Genomic DNA, 14916 nt, shown 5'->3' with positions numbered 1-14916 from the left:
GATTAGATCCCACTTCATTTTCCGGAGCTGCTCAGTAAACCAAGTGGCCTGGTTTCGACAGGGTCGCAGAGGGCGCTTAGGTGTGATCTCATCGATGGCTGCCAAGAGCCAGTTATTCCAGTCCTCAACAAGGTCATCTAATGAGTCACCAGGAGCGACTTTTGGTCTCCAGAGCCTTGATCATCTGACAGCCCTCCTCTGTCCCTCTGGTCAATATCCTTTTTGAATGCCAAATCCTCATTTTTTAATTCATAATTACATTTTTAGTAAGTTACAGATAGGTAGCCGTGTTGGTCTGCCATAGTCAAAACAAAAAAAATTCCTTCCAGTAGCACCTTAAAGACCAACTAAGTTAGTTCTTGGTATGAGCTTTCGTGTGCATGCACACTTCTTCAGTTACACTGAAACAGAAGTTTCCAGACCCTTCTATATAGTGAGAAGGTGGGGAGGGGTATTACTCAGAAGTGGGTGATTGGGTGATTGGCAGATAGCTGTGATGAGCCTGTTGACGACTCTTAACGACTGCAATAGGTCTTACAGGAAAAAGCCAGGGGTGAGAAGGTGAAAAATGGCTTTGTCATGTATAATGAGATAAGAATCCAAGGTCTTTGTTCAGACCAGGTCTCTCCATGGTTTTAAGTTTGGTAATAAGTTGCAATTCAGCAGCTTCTCTTTCCAGTCTATTTCTGAAATTCCTTTGTAGTAAAACAGCTACTTTGAGATCTTGTATAGAATGTCCTGGGAGATTGAAGTGTTCTCCTACTGGTTTCTCTGTCTTGTGATTCCTGATGTCTGATTTATGTCCGTTTATTCTTTGGCATAAGGTCTGGCCTGTTTGTCCAATATAGAGAGCTGAAGGACACTTTTGGCATTTGATGGCATACACAATGTTAGACGATGAGCAATTAAATAGTCCCGAGATGGTATGTGTGATGTTGTTGGGGCCAATAATGGTGTTGTCATCGATTACTTTGTTTAAATTACATGCTACTAATTCGGTAATATCCATTGGTATGATTATACCTAAATATCTAATTGACTCTCTGCAAATATGGAACTGATAGTTCTTAGCTGAATAAATAAAGTCACTGTTACAGATAGGTAGCCGTGTTGGTCTGCCATAGTCAAAACAAAAAAATTCCTTCCAGTAGCACCTTAAAGACCAACTAAGTCAGTTCTTGGTATGAGCTTTCGTGTGCATGCACACTTCTTCAGATACTTCTTCGAAGAAGTGTGCATGCACACGAAAGCTCATACCAAGAACTGACTTAGTTGGTCTTTAAGGTGCTACTGGAAGGATTTTTTTTGTTTTAAATAAAGTCACTGTTACTTATATGAAGCAATACCGACTTTGCCCAATTTATAGAATATATTGAGCAGGGCTAGCATTGGCTGTCCTCCGATATCTCTGTGCACCAGCAGCCATAACAGAAGATCCGGAAGAAAATTTGGCAAACGGTTAGCTCAGTTGTTTCTGGAATCCAGGTTTCTGTTCTGTTCAGTGTTTCTAAGCTATGACACAGTGGAGGCTTGCCCATTTTACTGGAATTTCAGGCAGACAACCAAACATGAGCACAGGGAACATGGATGGATTGTTAGATAACAAAATCTCAGACCCTCCAACATTCTGCCAATTAAACTTGGGACGTGCGTCTTTCAGTGCCATACTCCCGGGCAAATGAGCTCAGGCTTCCCCTCTCCAACTCACTGTCATTGTCTCCTCCTCCTCCAGTGGGGGCAGTATCAGGCAGAGGAAGCATGGCTAATGGGTCCGGGGGGGGCAGCCTGACCTGCCTCACCATCAGCTTGTTACGAAAAAGGAGCAATGCAGCGAGCAGCAGGTGGCTGGAAAGCCAAACAGGATGTTGATGTTTGTGGCTGTACCATGGAAAAGGGGGCAGTCCATTCACTGTACTGAGCACCGGATGTTAGCTCAGTGTGTCATCCGACCTGTACTGGAAGTACATGGGTGGAGTCTTAATCTCTCTCTTTGTTGGTGTTTAGAGAGTGCAGACATGTTTTCTCTGTACTGCTGCAAAGACAGAAATAAAGGTATGTAAATATATTTCTGTCTGTCTCTTTCCCCTCCCCAAAAGATACTCTTTCCTCAATCCATTTCAGAGCCCCCTGCCCCAACCTAACATTTTTCCTAACATTTTCCTCCTTTCCACTGCTGACTTTGATGATTTTGTACAGTCTTAATAAAGTAGTAGTAATAATAATAATAATAATAATAATAATAATAATAATAATAATAATAATTTATTTGTACCCCGCCCATCTGTCTGGGTTTCCCCAGCCACTCTGGGTGGCTTCCAACAAAGATGAAAGATACACTAAAATGTCACATATTAAAAACTTCCCTGAACAGGGCTCCCTTCAGATGTCTTCTGAATGTCAGGTAGATGTTTATCGCTTTGACATCTGATGGGAGGGCGTTCCACAGGGCGGGCGCCACTACCGAGAAGGCCCTCTGCCTGGTTCCCTGTAACTTGCCCTCTTGCAGTGAGGGAACCGCCAGAAGGCCCTCGGAGCTGGACCTCAGTGTCCGGGCAGAACGATGGGGGAGGAGACGTTCCTTCAGATATACTGGACAGAGGTCGTAGCAGTTAGACTACGGACTGTCCTCTTTCTTCTGTGTTGGATTGCCAGAAGATTGCTAGCGTGCTCCTCTCAGGAAGGAGGGGTCGCTTATCAATGGTTTCTCTGGACTGAGGGGGATTCCAGCCAGAGAGTGACCTCCAGAGAAAGGCCCCGGGTGCCTGGGATGCTGGCACTGCTCCCGGGCTGGCGTTTTTCCAATAACCTTCTGGCGGTTCCTTCATTGGAAGAGGCCAGGTTACAGGGAAGCAGACAGAGGGCCTCTTAGGTAGTGGTGACTAAGGAACTAAGGGCAACGTCACCAGCGCGGTATTGGTCTAAGACCTGGGAGACATGGGCTCATGGGAGAAAACAATGTACATCGCCTTGAGTTCCTTGGGGAAAGTTGGGAGAGAAATGTCTAAACATACAAATTGAAAGTGGCATGGGTATGTGTTCCTATGTCCCACTAAGAGTACACCCATAGAAATCAATAAACCTGATGTGTATTCAGCAGGATTAAATACCACTCCCAGTGACCTATGGGCACCCACAAGGCAGTGGCTCCTTAATAATCAGCTCCAGTTAGGTCATGGCTCCAGTCTGGGTTGAGTTCAGCCTATCCCACCCAGGTTCACATAAACAACTGGGCAGCGAAACCCAAGCTCTGCCTGCATGCATGAAAAGCATTGGCTGCAGTTATCTCCTCCTGGGACTCGGGGATGAGAATTTCAGTGAAGAGGGATCTTGGGCAGATATGATGCACTTCCACCGGAGGAGAGTCATATTTAGTGATAAATGCATTTTTTAAAAATGAAAAAAATACAATTTTAGATTTGCAGGTTAATATGTGTTTAATTAGATGATCATCTGAACTGCTTTCACAAATGGATTGATCAGGCCCACTTCCACAAGCAAAGATCCGGAAGAATCAGCGTAGCAATCAGGCTTTCATACCTATGGATGTAGGCTGCTCACTGATGTCACTCAAGGGCACAGCACTGTGCATTGAAGCCACAGTAAGCAGGAAGAGTTAGACCAGATGGGCAGCGTTTGGTGAGTTCCTCCTGGCAGAGCCCCCCTTTTCCTCTTGCGTTGATTATTGTCCTGAATAAAAGAAAGAAGGAAATCTGTAATTGATGGCACTTTCATGAGCCTGGAGTCGGATTGCTCACCTTCAGGAGATGAGGGAGCATCATAGAATTGTAGTGTTGGAAGGACTCAATGGAACATTTAAGCCCACCCTGCAATGCAGGACTCTGTAGCAGAAGGGAAGAGGACATGCAGGCCCAGCCGCAGAAGAGTTCTCAGTGGAATTTGCAAGATCAATGCTGACATCTCCTGGCCCATCCTGGATGTCAGGATGGGCCACTGGCAGCCACTGACTTTGAGGATTCCATCACAGGCTAGCATAGATCTATTAAATTATTTCTCATCTCCAGCCTCAGATTGCAGTTGCTTCTCAATTTCTCCAGTATTTCTAAGAGGCAGTATGAACTATCACCATTGTGTGTATCTGAAGAAGTGTGCATGCACACGAAAGCTCATACCAATAACAAACTTACTTGGTCTCTAAGGTGCTACTGGAAGGAATTTTTTCGTTTTGTTTTGACTACGGCAGACCAACACAGCTACCTACCCGTAACTATCACCATTGTTGGCATTCAAGAATTCCCCTTCTGGTTCAGGTCCTTAGGGACCATGAGGTTTCTAGCTCCGGTTCTAATGCTGGATATTGTGATGTATTTTGATACTTCAGCTGAGGTCTGGTGAGTGCAGAATGAAGTGGGACTCTTTGTTGCCAAATCACATATGCATTCTTTCAGCACCAGCAGACGGCTGGCTCATCCTCATTTACTGAGGGTTCTCTTAAGATTTTGGAAAGTTAGATAAGAGCCACCAGTTTTTACTGCCCATGGGAAGTGCAGCCTGCACAGTTTGCACCCATACGAACATCTGTGCTATCAAAATTCCCTTTGCACAGAGGAAAAGCTTGAGGCTCTAAAGCTTAAAAGAAGATGCAGAACCTAGAAGTGCTGCATCAGCACTGAATCCAAATTTAGACATCTAAAAATAGGGTTAATATGTCCTGATTTATAAAGTGATTGACCACTATTCCCTTTAGCACAAACAAAGCCCTGCTTCTGCTTCCTCCAGTGAAGATGTAGAGTGTAGATCAGGAAATTGGGATTAAAAATGAGCAAAAATTCACACGTGAGTGGGACCAACTCATGGGTATCACTTACTCCTGCAGCAGCGTTCATTAGGACCACAGGGGATGTTTGTAATCTCTCCAAAGGTACATTTCTTAGTGAATGGGGCCTGGCAAAATCCTCCCGAGAATGTACAAAATGGAATTTCAGCTGTGCAAAAGAGAGGGAATTAAATTGTCATTATTTGGAAGGACTTCTTGTGCAAAACATAAACATTCATTTGACTGATGTTTTGTTTTGAGCATTGGAATAGCACTTCCAAGTATGAGAGCCTGAGGTCCTGGACCAGGAAATGGGAGACCAGCCTTCGAATCCAGCCTCATCATGAGGCTCACAGTGTCTCCTTGGGCCTCTCCGGGTTGTTGTGAGGATTAAATTAGGAAGGCACCTTGAGCTCCATGGAGAAAAGGGTGGGATATAAATGCAATGAGTAAATAAATATTCAAAGCCTTCTGTACCAGCAAGTCAGTATTATTATGTCCCATAATTCCGATGGGGAGATCGAGGCTGAGAGTGAAAGCCTGGTTTACCCGAGGCCAGCTGGTGAGCTCATGGTGGAGTTTTACAGATTTGGATTGTCAGGCATGGGAAGTCCTAATTTGACTGACATCATCAATTTTACATAGAATGGTTGATTTGGGGGGAGGTCTTCTTTATATATGGGGTTGCGGGTGGTGCTGAGGGGTAAACCACTGAGCCTCTTGGGCTTGCCGATCGGAAGGTCGCGGTTCGAATCCCCATGATGGGGTGAGCTCCCTTTGCTCGGTCCCAGCTTCTGCCAACCTAGCAGTTCAAAAGCATGTCAAAGTGCAAGTTGATAAATAGGTACTACTACTGCAGCAGAAAGGTAAACAGCGTTTCTGTGCGCTACTCTGGTTTTGCCAGAATGGCAAATCCATTTAGTCATGCTGGCCACATGACCTGGAAAAATTGTCTGCAGACAGACGAGGGCTCCCTCGGTCAGTAAAGCTAGCTGAGCACCCAACCCCAGAGTTGTTTGCGACTAGACTTAACTGCCAGGGGTCCTTTACCTTTACCCTTTTATATATATTTCTTTACTACATATTTATCTCTTTTGCAAAAACAAAACAACTCAGTGGATATCTCTTACCCCTGCAGCAGATTCCGTTGCTGCCACAGGAGACCCCCTTAATTTCTCCATTGGCACATTTTGCAGTTGCTGAATAATGGCAAGTTCCTCCTGCTAGTTCACATATAAATTGCTCTGTGTAAAAGAGAAGGGAAATAAATTCGTTTCAAGGGGGCAAAGGGGTTGCCAACTACTTTTTTTCCAAACTAGAACCCTGCGTATTTAATGGGATGACCAACTTTTACAGGCTTCTGCTGCCTCTCAACCTGCTAACTACTTTTTCATTGGCCAACATTAGCAAGGGTCATATCGGTCCTCCTTCTCTGCAAACACTCCAGCTGATTCCTGAACCTTGTAAGGGTGCTGGCATTCAGCTGCACCCAGCCACTTGGGTGGTGTATAAATCATAACATTATGATGATGATTATTGCTCCTGGGATCTTTTCAGCATGGCTGCCAAACCTAAATTTTACAGGTTGCTAATGGAAGGTGAGGGGGGGAAGCAAATAATGCACCCACAGACCCACATAACCGGCCAGTAAGTCATCCATCAATCCATTCTACTGAAGGTTCCCCCTTTGCTTTCAACATCTGCCAATCAGAATTACTGATGTTCTGAGCTTCAGAAATACCTTGCCATTTGCGCCCTCTCTGAGAATGGTTTTTTCTGTAATCTTCCCAGTAGTGTTGCCAATGTGTTTTGCTCAGCTCACACCCAAATGTGCTGGCTATAGTCATTCTCAGCTACCAGCCAGGTGAGGAGGGGGTAAGGCCCACCCATTTGGCCAGGGGAAACAATCTCTTCATTGGGTATACTGATGGGGTCCTGAGGTGGCAACTGTGGGCATTCTTTAACAAAGAAAGTTGCTGGGCTACGTCCACAATGGAATCCTTCATCAGATTTTTACTCTTCATAGATCCAGGACCTCTGGAATTAGAAAGGACTTGGGGATCATGCACACTAAATCTTCTAAACTCTCAGCAATATAAATGACCACCATGGAACCTGCCTTGTGGCTCAGTCTGTATCCTGAACATTTCTGCTTTTGCAAAAGCCATGTATTCAATTGCAATATTAAATATATTGTTAAATACTTTCGTCCTCCTCCACCCCTTTTTAAGCAGCCAGATAGGATAGGGAGCAGCCAATTCATACTGTTGTTCCACCTACAGCAGTTTCTCAGGGTCTCCGGCAGGGGAAATACCTGGGACTGAACCTGAGACCTTCTGCATTTCCAGCAGATGCTCCCTTCCTGTGCCCTCTTACCTGCAACAACGTGGAAGAGGATGAAGACCAGAGTAAAGCTCAGGTAGAGGAACCTCATGGCAGCAGTTTCCTGTGAGATCTCTGCCAAAGGGAAGGCACTCTAAGGCAGAAGGAAGTGGAGTTTGGATGGAACAAGGAGGTTCTCTCTACTTATAGTGTTGCAGTACCAAATTCGGTAACTGTCAGCATAGCATCTGAACCCTCCAGGCCCCTTTCTCTTAAATCATCCTATGCTGTTTATTTATCTTGCACATCATCCTATGATTTACCCACACAATCACCTTTCTCATATATTGACAATCTGTCCTGTGCTCCAGGCTACAAACAAGTATTTCGTGCAACTCTCAGCATCCAAACTCTTCTCTCTTAATGCATCCTATGCAATTTATTCATCTTGGAGAACTTCCTAATATTTACCTGCAGAACAGCCTTTCTCCTGCTGTTTTCTTTCCATATCAGTTAACAGTTTTCCTGTCATCTCACAAAAGCTGTTGCCAGCTTCACGGAGCCTGGATAGAAAGGAAGTGGAATTTTGGGTAAGAGCTCGGCTGTAATGCAGTTTGATGCAACCTCTTTGGGTTGGACTGTTCAGTTTGACTGCAGTTGCCATACCTACCAAGAAATAAACTTTTCAGTGTGCTTTTCTCCTGGTCTGTACCTTTTTGGTTGCAGTTTGCTTAACATGCTTGCTATTGTGATGCATATAGTTTTATGTACATTGCCCCCATTATATGCTTCCCCCCATACCCACATAAATTAATTACTTTATCCCATCATTCATAAGTTATAAGCGCAAACAAGAACAACACCCAGAAGATGAGAGGAGAAACCTGTTAGTAGAAACATTGTTTAAATTCTTTTGATCAGTTGTACTCTGCTTTTCCACACGCTAGCAATGTTATGCTTAAATTTCTGCAAGGAAGGCTCAAGCAGTATGTGGACCAAGAACTCCCAGAAGTGCAAGCTAGATTTAGAAGAGGCAGAGTAACCAGAGACCAAATTGCAAACATGCACTGGATTATGGAGAAAGCTAGAGAGTTCCAAAAAGACATCTACTTCTGCTTCATTGACTATGCAAAAGCCTTTGACTGTGTCGACCACAGCAAACTATGGCAAGTTCTTAAAGAAATGGGAGTGCCTGATCACCTCATCTGTCTCCTGAGAAACCTCTATGTGGGACAAGAAGCTACAGTTAGAACTGGATATGGAAAAACTGATTAGTTCAAAATTGGGAAAGGAGCACGACAAGGCTGTATATTGTCTCCCTGCTTATTTAACTTATATGCAGAAGGCTGGGCTAGATGAATCCATAGCCAGAATTAAGATTGTCAGAAGAAATATCAACAACCTCAGATATGCAGATGACACAACCTTGATGGCAGAAAGTGAGGAGGAATTAAATAACCTTTTATTTAGGGTGAAAGAGGAGAGCGCAAAATATGGTCTGAAGCTCAACATCAAAAAAACGAAGATCATGGCCACTAGTCCCATCACCTCCTGGCAAATAGAAGGGGAAGAAATGGAGGCAGTGAGAGCTTTTACTTTCTTGGGCTCCATGATCACTGCAGATGGTGACAGCAGTCACAGAATTAAAAGACACCTTCTTCTTGGGAGAAAAGCAACAACAAACCTAAACAGCATCTTAAAAAGTAGAGACATCACCTTGACAACAAATGTCCGTATAGTAAAAGCTATGGTTTTCCCAGTAGTGATGTATGGAAGTGAAAGCTGGACCATAAAGAAGGCCGATCGCTGAAGAATTGATGCTTTTGAATTCTGGTGCTGGAGGAGACTCTTGAGAGTCCCATGGGCTGCAAGAAGATCAAACCTCTCCATTCTTAAGGAAATCAGCCCGGAGTGCTCACTGGAAGGACGGATCCTGAAGCTGAGGCTCCAGTACTTTGGCCACCTCATGGGAAGAGAAGATTCCCTGGAAAAGACCCTGATGTTGGGACAGATTGAGGGTACAAGGAGAAGGGGACGACAGAGGACGAGATGGTTGGATAGTGTTCTCAAAGCTACCAGCATGAGTTTGACCAAACTGCGGGAGGCAGTGGAAGACAGAAGTGCCTGGCGTGCTCTGGTCCATGGGGTCACAAAGAGTCGGACACGACTAAACGACTAAACAACAACAACAACTCTGCTTTTCAGTCAAAAGGCCCCCAGAGTAGTTTACATACAATTTAAAAACCAAAACAAAACATGGCACACAAGCGGAAAAGGACAGGAAAGGAAGATGAAAATGAAAACCAGATCTCCTTACCAATTCCTAGACAAGAAGCATTTTGCTTAACATGCTTGTTTTTGTGTTGCATGTAGTTTTATATACATTTTATGACTCCATTCTCCCCCAAACAACCACATAAATTAATGACTTCATCCCATCGTCCCAAAGATATAAACAAGAACAACAATTCTATTTTAAAAAAACACTCCAAAAATGTGAGGAGAAACTGGTTAGTAGAAACATTGTTTAAATTTGTTTGATCAGTTGTACTCTGCTTTTCAGCCAAAAACGTCCAGAGTGGCTTATGTACAATGCCTGGAAGTACATCAAGTATATATGCTTCTAGTGTTAATTAAACTGTTGCAGTCGACATTATTCAAACCCCATTGCAAATCAGGTTTACTCTCAATATTTAATGACTTTCAGCTTTTTGCAATGTGCAAATCAAGCAAAAGCAATTGAAATAGCTCAACACAACAGATGCTTCAAATGGTTCCCCCACATTCAACTGAAAATGCCTGAGTTGCCTTTTGTTTCCCTCTTCCCTCCCTGTTCTTTCCTCCTTGTGCGCCATTTTTTAAAAAAGAGATTGCACATACGCCACTTGGTGAGCCTTTCCCCCCTGAAAAACAGGGTATAAATGAAAAAAACCATTTAATAATTTAATAATAAATAAGGTTTCTACTAACAGGTGTCTTGTCATATCTTCTGATTTTGTTGACTAACTAAGAGAATACAGTGGTACCTCGGGTTAAGTACTTAAATCGTTCCGGAGGTCCATTCTTAACCTGAAACTGTTCTTAACCTGAAGCACCACTTTAGCTAATGGGGCCTCCTGCTGCTGCCGCGCCGCAGGAGCACGATTTCTGTTCTCATCCTGAAGCAAAGTTCTTAACCTGAGGTACTATTTCTGGGTGAGCAGAGTCTGTAACCTGAAGCTTATGTAACCTGAAGCGTATGTAAACCCAGGTACCACTGTACTTACTTGGGCCCCTTTGTCATTTCTGTATTTTTATTTTACATCTGTTGTTCTTGTTTGTGTTTCTTTATTATGAATGATGGAACAAAACCACTAATTTGTATGGTGTGTGTGGTTTTTTGGGCGGTGCACAAATTAGTGGAGGAGCACATAAAATTACAAGCCTCACAGAAACAAGCATATTAAGCAAAAATGAATCCAAAACTGCAGACCAGAAGAAAAGCCAATGGAAAAGATTCTTTCTTTGTAGGTACAGTGGTAACTGAAATCTGTTAACTGATATGGAAAGAAAACAGCAGGAGAAAGGCTGTTCTGCAGGTAAATATTAGGAAGTTCTCCAAGATGAATAAATTGCATAGGATGAGTTAAGAGAGAAGAGTTTGGATGCTGAGAGTTGCATGAAATACCTGTTTGTAGCCTGGAGCACAGGACAGATTGTCAATATATGAGAAAGGTGATTGTATGGGTAAATCTTAGGATAATGTGCAAGATAAATAAATGGCCTAGGATGATTTAAGAGAAAGGGGCCTGGAGGGTTCAGATGCTATGCTGACAGTTACAGGATATGGTGCTGCAACACTATAAGTAGAGAGAACCTCCTTGTTCCATCCAAACTCCACTGCCTTCTGCCTTAGAGTGCCTTCCCTTTGGCAGAGATCTCACAGGAAACTGCAGCCATGAGGTTCCTCTACCTGAGCTTTGCTCTGGTCTTCATCCTCTTCCACGTTGTTGCAGGTAAGAGGGCACAGGAAGGGAGCATCAGCTGGAAATGCAGAAGGTCTCAGGTTCAGTCCCAGGTATTTCCCCTGCCGGAGACCCTGAGAAACTGCTGTAGGTGGAACAACAGTATGAATTGGCTGCTCCCTCTCCTATCTGGCTGCTTAAAAAGGGGTGGTGGAGGAGGAAAGTATTTAACAATATATTTATTATTGAAATGGAAATTGAATACATGGCTTTTGCAAAAGCAGAAATGTTGAGGATACTGACTGAGCCACAAGGCAGGTTCCATGGTGGTCATTTATATTGCTGTGAGTTTAGAAGAGTTAGTGTGCATGATCCCCAAGTCCTTTCTAATTCCAGAGGTCCTGGATCTAAGAAGAGTAAAAATCTGATGAAGGATTCCATTATGGACCTAACCCAGCAAGTTTCATAGCCAATGAAGAGATTGTTTCCCCTGGCCGAATGAGTGGGCCTTACCCCCTCCTCACCTGGCTGATAGCTGAGAAAGACTATAGCCAGAAAATTTGGGTGTGAGCTGAGCAAGACACATTGGCAACACTACTGGGGAGATTCCAGAAAATACCATTCTCAGAGAGGGCACAAATGGCAAGGTATTTCTGAAGCTCAGAACAGCTGTAATTCTGATTAGCAGATGTCAAAAGCAAAGGGGAACCTTCAGTAGAATGAAATGAAGGCTGACTCAGTGGCCAGTTATGTGGGTCTGCTCATTTTTCTCCCCTTCCATTAGCAACTGCAAGATTTAGGCTTGTCAGCAATGCTGAAAAGATCCCAGGAGCAGTAATAACCATCATCATAATTTTATGATTTATACGCCACCCAATTGGCTGGGTGCAGCTGAGTGTCTGCTCCCTTACAAGGTTCAGGAATCAGCTGGAGTTTTTTTAGCGAAGGAGGACTGATCTGACCCTTGCTGATTGTGAGGCAGCAGAAGCCTGTAAAACTTAGTCATCCCATTAAATACGCATGGTTCTAGACTGGGAAAAAGTGGTTGGAAACCCCTTTGCCCCCTCTAAAGAATTTATTTCCCTTCTCTTTTACACAGGGCAACTTTCTGTGAAATGTTTGGAGGATCTTGCCAATTCCCAGCAACTACAAACTGTATTTATGGGAAAATCCCATGGGGCTCCTGTGGCGACAATGGAATCTGCTGTAGTAGTAAGTGATATCCATTGAGTTGTTTTGTTTTGCAAAAGAGATAAAACTGCAGTAAATAAATATATATATAAGCAAGATGCCTCTCAAATCAACCGTTCTATGAAAAATTGATTATGTTGATCAGTCAAATCAGGACTTCCCATGTCTGACAATCCAAATCTGCAGAAGGACTCTAGGGAAGTAAGTCATATCCATTGAGTTGATGGTCCCACTTACTTGTGAGTGCTTTATATTCCTGATTTCCTGATCTATACTCTACATCTTCACTGGAGGAAGCAGGGCTTGCCATGAGACTCTGGCAAACAGAGCTTGCTGAACTCAGAGCCACATACCTCATCAATCAATGAGACAGTCCTCTGATACGCAGAGCCTCTGGGCCCATGAGCATTGTCAGAAGCGCCAGGGGGGGTGACACACATAGCCCCCAGATCTGAGCAACCTCTCCAGGCATCGTCTCTCCAGAATGCAGCATGGAACGGTCATAACTCATCAGTCCCGGTATGCAGCAGAGACACATACCCAAAGATATGTCCACACTCAAGCAGCAGAGTATAGCTGGAAGCTGAGGCTGTGAGGTGTGGCATCTAAGTAATTTATTAAGCAATATATACAGGACAAACCAATCATGCTGTCCTCTCACACCTTCTCCAAGAGAGAGAGAGCAAATACAAAAATACAATCCCACGGAAGAGACAGGTCTGGCATCCGTTCCCACACTTTCCAAGCATGGAATGTAAACACAGACATGTGATGTAACAATCACACATCCAGCAACAGGAGAGTGAAAATACTGACAGCAGAAGCCTGTAAAAGTAGGCCATCCCATTAAATATGCAGGGTTCTGGTTAGGGAAAAAAGTAGTTGGCAACCCCTTTGCCCAATTAATTTTTTTTTTTATTTCCCTTCTCTTTTACACATTGCAACTTGACTGTGACTTATATGACAGATATTGCCAATTCCCAGCATCTGTGGAATGTCCATATGGAATAATCCCATGGGGCTTCTGTAGCAGCAGTGACCCCTGCTGTATTCGTAAGTGATATCCATTGAGTTCTTTTGTTTTGCAAAAGAGATCAAAATGCAGTAAATATATATATAAAAAAACAAGATGCCTCTCAAATCAACCATTATATGAAAAATTGATTATGTTGATCAGTCAGATCAGGACTTCCCATGCCTGACAATCCAGATCTGTAAAACTCCACCATGAGCTCACCAGCTGGCCTCGGGTAAACCAGGCTTTCACTCTCAGCCTCGATCTCCCCATCAGTATCATGGGAAATAATAATACTGACTTGCTGTTACAGAAGGCTTTGGAAATTTATTTATGAATGACATATATATCCCACCTTTTTCTCCATGGAGCTCAAGATGGCTTCTAATTTAATCCTCACATCAGCCCTGCAAGGTAGACCAGGCTGAGAGTGAGTGACTGGCCGAAGGCCACCCAAGGAGCTTCCTGATGATTTGAAGGCTGGTCTCCCATTTCCCAGTCCAGGACCTCAGGCTCTCATACTTGAAAGTGCCATTCCAATGCTCAAAACAAAGTAGACATCAAATTAATGTTTCTTTTTGCACAGGAAGTCCTCTCAAATAATGACAATTTACTTCTCTATCTTTTGCACAGACAAACCTCTGGACTTTAGATCCTTCGAAGGACTCTGGGGAAGTAAGTCATATCCATTGAGTTGGTGTTCCCTCTTACTTGTGAATGCTTGCTCCTTTAAAATCCTGATTTCCTGATCTATACTCTATATCTTCACTTGAGGAAGCAGAAGCAGGGCTTTGCATGTGCTAAAGGAAATAGTTACCAATGAGTTTATGGATCAGAGTAGCTGATAATATACTCATATAATATTAACTCTATTTCTTTAAGTAAAAGGTTGGATTCAGTTTTGATGCAGCACTTCTAGGTTCTGCATCTTCTTTTAAGCATTAGAGCCTCAAGGTTTTCATCTGTCCACAGGGAATTTTAATACCGTGGATGTTCATATGTTCTTAACTGTTCTTAACCTGAAACTGTTCTTAACCTGAAGCACCACTTTAGCTAATGGGGCCTCCTGCTGCTGCCGTGCCGCCAGAGCATGATTTCTGTTCTTATCCTGAAGCAAAGTTATTAACCCGATGCAATATTTCCGGGTTAGCGGAGTCTGTAACCTGAAGCGTATGTAACCTGAAGCGTCTGTAACCCAAGGTACCACTGTACTTTGGTTTTGCTTTTGTTTAGTTTAAATTCTGCTACCTGTCCAAACTCTTGTATCAGCTCCAGTGCTTTAACTGCACTGGAGTCTGGGTCTTGTAATGTCAATACTGGATCATCCGCAAAGGCTTTTAATTTATATTGTTTGGATCCTACTGTAATACCTTTAATTGGTTCATCCTTTCTAATCATACTTAGCAAGACCTCTAGAACTGAAATAAACAGCAGAGGGGAAAGTGGGCACCCTTGCCTGGTTCCCTTCTCAATTCTAATTCCCTCTGAAACCACATTATTTACAATAATTTTAGCTTTTTGTTCCTTTTTTTAAAAAAAGATGTTTATTGCAATTTTGAACAATAGAACAAACTTCACCATCAAAACCAAAAAAGAAAGAAAGGAAGGAAAAAACATTATCACAATCAAATAAAAACAGAAAAATGCAATACGAAACATAAAAAATAGAA

The 14916-nt window shown here is 43.2% G+C and overlaps 2 long non-coding RNA genes across 2 annotated transcripts in view; one reads left to right on the top strand and one right to left on the bottom strand.

Annotated features, from left to right (window-relative positions):
* Positions 1-6317, bottom strand: part of LOC309366097 — a 419038-nt gene extending 412721 nt beyond the window's left edge. The window contains exons 1-2 of the long non-coding RNA XR_014166500.1: positions 5905-6317; positions 4827-4943 (exon numbers count right to left, since the gene is read on the bottom strand). This is a non-coding gene — a long non-coding RNA (uncharacterized lncRNA). The remainder of the gene's footprint in view (positions 1-4826; positions 4944-5904) is intronic.
* Positions 6318-11880: 5563 nt separating this feature from the next.
* On the top strand, positions 11881-14688 carry LOC309366016. Its single transcript, XR_014166400.1, has 3 exons — positions 11881-12252; positions 13216-13284; positions 13880-14688. It is a non-coding gene; the product is annotated as an uncharacterized lncRNA (long non-coding RNA).
* The last annotated feature ends 228 nt before the right edge of the window (positions 14689-14916 follow it).

Source organism: Podarcis melisellensis (genome assembly GCF_964234715.1).
Source record: "Podarcis melisellensis genome assembly, chromosome: 3".
NCBI lineage: Eukaryota > Metazoa > Chordata > Lepidosauria > Squamata > Lacertidae > Podarcis > Podarcis melisellensis.
Note: the sequence above shows the minus strand (reverse complement) of the source record. Positions and strands in the feature narration are given on the sequence as shown.